At 39.3% G+C, this 6,684-nt stretch overlaps 1 pseudogene; it reads right to left on the minus strand.

Annotated features, from left to right (window-relative positions):
- Window positions 1–561: 561 nt before the first annotated feature.
- On the minus strand, window positions 562–2,190 carry LOC122676411 (annotated as a pseudogene).
- Between the last annotated feature and the right edge of the window lie 4,494 nt (window positions 2,191–6,684).

A 6,684-nucleotide genomic window follows, 5' to 3' on the forward strand; every position in this document is an offset into this window, starting at 1 on the left:
CCACAACTACTGAGCCCAAGCTTTGGAGCCTGGGAGCTGTCCCTTCTGAGCCTGACTGCCACAACTATTGAAGCCCGCATGCCCTAGAGCCCATGCTCCACAACACGAGAGGCCATCACAATGAGAAGCCTGTGCACCACCACTAGAGAGTAGCCCCCACTGGCCACTGCAACTAGAGAAAGCCTATGAGCAGCAACCAAGGCCCAGCACAGCCAAAATAAATAAATAAATGAAAAAGAAAACCTATATAACTAGGCGTGGACCTCTAACTGGTAGAACAGTTCTTGGAGCTTTTTGACAGGCTGTTCCTGAGTTACCATCCTAAGTTTAGCTTGAATAAAACTCCATTTCTTTCATAGATCATCTGATTAATTTCTTCATTGACTAAATAATGCTTAGGTGAATGGAGGACTACAGCCTTGGTAACTAGATAGATAATTTCTATTTAGCTAGATAGCCATTTTACTTAAAATTGCCCACACTTTTAAAATACAGTTCTTTTGTAGATTATCCTTTATTTTGATAACTGGGAATCAGGAGAGGGAGAATGAAGCCTACTGGTCACAGTGGAATTGTATCAAGACCCATCTTCTGATATCTCTTCCTAGAAGTTTCTGCATTTAGATAAACCTCCCACCCCAGAGAAACTCCAAGTTCATGGCCTCCAACAGTAATGCTCCTCCTGTTAACCAGAAGACATGTCAGCTTCACACCAAACACACTGTCTAAATGTAGCCCATTCCATTTGAACCAGAATTGTTGACTTTTGCAGAAACAGAAGTAATGGGATGCAACTGACATTTAGCTGGAATACCCAAATGAGTGCAGCTGATACCTAATATCCAAGCAACATTCACTCGACTGTCAAGATCTTCGTATTCTTTTTGTTAAACTGATCCTCCAAATTCTGTCCCCTGAATCACTCCATAGCATGTATCTGAAAGTCCCCAGTCCTGTAACGCACTGCAACCTTGTCAGGTTGGACTTGGCACTGTACCAGGTCACAGGCTGGAACCCAGCAAGCCAGCCCTCATAGTCTAAGACAGCTGAACCATGGATTGCAGGTCCAGCAAAATCCAAGTTAATATCAAGTTAATATCACAACCAAGGTTTATTGACTCTCTTGTAAGAAGACTTGATTTTACCATTTTTCTTTACCGTGTTAGTGAGAGAAGGTAGTACCAAACTCAGATTCAAACGTTGACAAATCTGGTCTTCATTTTAGTTTGATTCTGCTCTCAGTTTCATTGTTCTGTGATAGGTGATACAGTATATGTATTTGATTCTAAGCTGCCAGGCACTTGACCTGTGTTTGTGTTAGATGATCCAAATTTTGAGAATGTTGTGTCAGTGTGTGATTTTGTTTTCACATCCAGACAACCCCAAACCAATCCTTCCTTGAAAATGTCCCTGGCAGTTTTCCAATGACACCTCCTGACAGAGGAGTACACATCGTTTACACACAGCTCACTGTGTAGGTCTCAATGGCAAGCCTGTGAGAAGAAGTCATCTGGTGTCTACTGAGGGGGACACTGCAGCCACAGCTGAGGCCGTGGGCTTGTCATGGGTTGGGTGGCAGCTGTCCTGGCTGGAGGGTGAAGTGAAAGCCTTGCGGTTGCTCTTGGCTAAACCTGATTTGTATGGTAGTTAATCAGCCACTATTCATGTACAGTTGACTCTTGAACTATGTGTGGGTTGTGGGCCAACTCTCCCCACAGTCTAAAATCTACATATAAATTATAGTTGACCATCTGTACCCATAGCACCTCCATATCCGAGGTTCCTCTGTGTTTATGGCCAGCTTCTGCAGATTCAATGAGTCACAAATTGTGTAGTCTATATAATTTAATATTTGAAAAAAAAAATCCATGTGTAAGTGGACCGGTCTAGTTCAAACCTGCTTTGTTCTAGGGTCAATTGCTTTTATCTGCCCCCTAGTATCTTCTCTTTTTTTCCATCTCTTTATTAAATTTTGTTCTTTACTAGCTCATTCCTGATTTTCCTTACTGCTCATTTATTTTTCCTTTCTCTACTTATTTTTGTTACTTCTAGCCTTATTTCTCTCTCCTCATGTCAAGGTGATGCTGAACTGAGACCGAGTCTTCTGCCTTATGTGCAGAAAAACCTGTCTACCGACACAGGGTTGTGGTGAAGGAAAGCGCAGCGTTTACTGTAGGTGGCAGCAACCATGAGCTCGGTTTCTAAGTCTGTCTCTTCCTATTTTGTAAATAAGTTCATCTGTATAATTTCTTTTTAGGTTCCACATATAAGGGATATGATATTTCTCCTTTTCCGTCTGACTTACTTCACTCAGTATGACACTCTCTAGGTCCATCTGTGTTGCTGAAAATGGCATTGTTTCATTCTTTTTAATGGCTGAGTAATATTCCATTCTGTGTGTGTGTGTGTGTCTGTGTATACATATATATGTATGACATCTAATATATATATTAGATATATATTATATATATATCTATATTTCTAATATATATCTATATTTCTAATATATATCTAATATATATATATATATATATATATATGTATATTTCACATCTTTATCCATTCCTCTGTGGATGGACATTTAGGTTTTTTCCATGTCTTTCCAACATTGTGTAGTTTTGGCTCATTTATCATAGACTAATTTAATCTGATTAATTAGATTGACTATAGGTGCATGAGTTTATTTTTGGGTTTCCTATCCTGTTTCATTGATCTATGTTTCTATTTTTGTACCAGTACCATACTGTTTTGATGACTATAGCTTTGTAGTATAGTCTGAAGTCAGGGAGCCTGATTCCTACAGCTCCATTTTTCTTTTTTCAAGATTGCTTTGGCTATTTGGGGTCTTATGTGTTTCCATATAAATTTTGAGACTTTTTTTTGGTTCTAGTTCTGTGAAAACTGCCACTGGTAATTTGATAGGGGTTGCTTTGAATCTGTAGATTTCCTTGGGTAGTATAGTTATTTTGACAATATTTTTATTCTTCCAATCCACAGTCTAGGTGTATCTTTCCATCTGTTAATGTCTTTTTGGATTTTTTTCATCAGCATCTTATAGTTTTTGAAGCACAGGTTTTTGTCTCCATAGGTAGGTTTATTCCTAAGTGTTTTATTCTTTTTGATGCAATGGTAAATGGAATTACTTCTCGAATTTCTCTTTTTGATCTTTTGCTATTCAGTTCAGCTCAGTTCAGTCACTCAGTCATGTCCGACTCTTTGCGACCCCATGAACCATAGCATGCCAGGCCTCCCAGTCCATCACCAACTGCCAGAGTCTACCCAAACCCATTTACAGGAATACAGTAGATTTCTGTGTATTAATTTTGTAGCCTGCAACTTTACCAAATTCATTGATGAGCTCTGGTAGTTTTCTGGTAGCATCTTTAGGATCTTCTATGTATAGTATCATGACCTCTGCAAACACTGACACTTCAACTTCTTCTTTTTCAATTTGGATTCCCTTTACTTCTTTTTCTTCTCTGATTGCTATAGCTAGACTTCCAAAACTGTGCTGAATAAAAGTGATGAGAATGGACATCCTTGTCTTGTCTTGTTCCTGATCTTAGAGGGAATGTTTTCAGCTTCTCACCACTGAGTGTGACACTAACTCTAATTCAAGAAAATTAGAGATACCAAGGGAACATTTCATGCAAAGATGGGCTCAATAAAGGACAAAAATGGTATGGACCTAACAGAAGCAGAAGATATTAAGTAGAGGTAGCAAGAATACACAGAAGTAATACAAAAAAGATCTTCATGACCCAGATAATTACGATGGTGTGTTCACTCACCTAGAGCCAGACATCCTGGAATGTGAAGTCAAATGGGCCTTAGGAAGCATCACTATGAACAAAGCTAGTGGAGGTGATGAAATTCCAGTTGAGCTATTTCAAATCCTAAAAGATGATGCTGTGAAGGTGCTGCAGTCAATATGCCAGCAAATTTGGAAAACTCAGCAGTGGCCACAGGACTGGAAAAGGTCAGTTTTCATTCCAATCCCAAAGAAAGGCAATGCCAAAGAATGCTCAAACTACTGCACAATTACACTCATCTCACACACTAGCAAAGTAATGCTCAAAATTCTCCAAGCCAGGCTTCAACAATATGTGAACCGTGAACTTCCAGATGTTTAAGATGGATTTGGAAAAGACAGAGGAACCAGAGATCAAATTGCCAACATCTGCTGGATCATTGAAAAAGCAAGAGAGTTCCAGAAAAATATCTATTTCTGCTTTATTGACCATGCCAAAGCCTTTGACTGTGTGGATCACAACAAACTGTGGAAAATTCCGAAGCAGATGGGAATACCAGACCACCTGACCTGCCTCTTGAGAAATCTGTATGCAGGTCAGGAAACAACAGTTAAAACTGGACATGGAACAACAGACTGGTTCCAAATAAGGAAAGGAGTACGTCAAGGCTGTATATTGTCACCCTGCTTATTTAACTTATACGCAGAGTACATCATGAGAAATGCTGAGCTGGATGAAGCACAAGTTAGAATCAAGATTGCTGGGAAAAATATCAATAACCTCAGATATGCAGATGACACCACTCATGGCAGAAAGTGAAGAAGAACTAAAAGCCTCTTGATGGAAAAGAGAGGAGAATGAAAAAGTTGACTTAAAGCTCAACATTCAGAAAACTAAGATCATGGCATCTGGTCCCTTCACTTCATGGAAAATAGGTGGGGAAACAGTGGAAACAGTGGCTGACTTTATTTTTTTGGGCTCCAAAATCACTGCAGATGGTGACTGCAGCCATGAAATTAAAAGACACTTGTTCCTTGGAAAGAAAGTTAAGACCAATCTAGATAGCACATTAAAAAGCAGACATTACTTTGCCAGCAGAGGTCCATCTAGTCAAGGCTATGGTTTTTCCAGTAGTCAGGTATGGATGTGAGAGTTGGACTATAAAGAAAGCTGAGCACTGAAGAATTGAAGCTTTTGAACTGTGGTGTTGGAGAAGACTCTTGAGAGTCCCTTGGACTGCAAGGAGATCCAACCAGTCCACCCTAAAGGAGATCAGTCTTGAATATTCATTGGAAGGACTGATGCTGAAGCTGAAGCTCCTATACTTTGGCCACCTGATGCGAAGAACTGACTCCTTGGAAAAGACCCTGATGCTGGGAAAGACTGAAGGTGGGAAGAGAAAGGGACAACAGAGGATGAGATGGTTGGATGGCATCACCAACTCAATGGACATGAGTTTGAGTAAACTCCGGGAGCTGGTGATGGACAGGGTGGCTTGGCGTGCTGCAGTCCGTGAGGTCACAAAGAGTCGGACATGACTGAGCGACTGAACTGAACTGAACTGATGATGCTAGCTGTAGGTCTGTCATATATGGCCTTTATTATGTTACGCTATGTACCCTCTAGGCCCACTTTCTGGAGAGTTTTTATCATAAATGGGTGCTGAGTTTTGTCGACAGCCTTTTCTGCATCTATTGAGATGATCATGTGGTATTCTTCAAACTGTTGATATGGTGTATCACATTGTCTGATTTACAGTTGTTGAAAATTCCTTGCATCCCTGGGATGAATCCCACTTGATCATGATGTATGATATTTTTAATGTATTGTTGGATACAGATTGCTAGTATTTTGTTGAGGATTTTTACATCTATCCTCATCAGTGATATTAGCCTCTAATTTTCTTTTTTTGTGATATCTTTGTCTGGTTTTGATATCAGGGTGATGGTGGCCTCATGAAATGAATTGGGAAGTTTTCCTTTCTCTGCAACTTTTTGGAACAGTTTCAGAGGGATAAATGTTTGATAACTCTTCCCTAAGTGTTTGATAAAATTCACCCGTGTAGCCATCAGGTCCTGGACTTCTGTTTGTTGGGAAGTTTTCAATCACAGTTTCAATTTCAGTGCTTGGTCTGTTCATATATTTTCTATTTCTTTCTGGTTCAGTCTTGGGAGACTGTACCTTTCTAAGAACTTGTCCATTTCTTCCAGGTTGTCCATTTTATTGGCATACAATTGTTCACAGTAGTCTCTTATTCTTGGTATTTCTATGGAGTCAGTTGTAACTTACCCGATTTCATTTCTAATCTTACTGAACTGAGTCCTCTCCCTTTTTTTCTTGACGAGTCTGGCTAAAGGTTTATCAGTCTTGTTTATCTTTTCAGAGAACTAGCTTTTAGTTTCATTGATCTTTGCAATTGTTTTCTTTGTCTCTATTTCATTTAGTTCCACTCTGATATTTGTGATTTCCTTCCTTCTACTAGTTTTAGATTTTGTTTGTTCTTCTTTCTCTAGTTGTTTTAGGTGTAAGGTTAAGTTGTTTGTTTCAGGTTTTTCTTAGGGTAAGATTGTATGGCTATAAACTTCCTTCTTCGACCTGCTTTTGCTGCATCCCGTAAGTTTGGGACCATTTAGCTTTTGTTTTAATTTGTCTCTAGGCATTTTTTATTCCTTCAGTGATCCAGCGGTGGTTTAGTAGCATGTTGTTTAGCAGCCACAAGTTTGTATTTCTCAGAGTTTTTTTCTTGTGGTTTATTTCTAATCTCATAGCATTGTCATCAGAAAAGATGCTTGACATGATTTTGATTTTCTTAAATTTACCAATCACCTTGTGGCCCAGCATGTGGTCAATCCTGGAGAATGTTCCACGTGCACTTGAGAATAATGTGTAGTCTGTTGCTTTTGGATGGAATGTTCTATAAATATCAATTAAG

The sequence above is a fragment of the Cervus elaphus genome, chromosome 20 (genome assembly GCF_910594005.1).
Source record: "Cervus elaphus chromosome 20, mCerEla1.1, whole genome shotgun sequence".
NCBI classification, from domain to species: domain Eukaryota; kingdom Metazoa; phylum Chordata; class Mammalia; order Artiodactyla; family Cervidae; genus Cervus; species Cervus elaphus.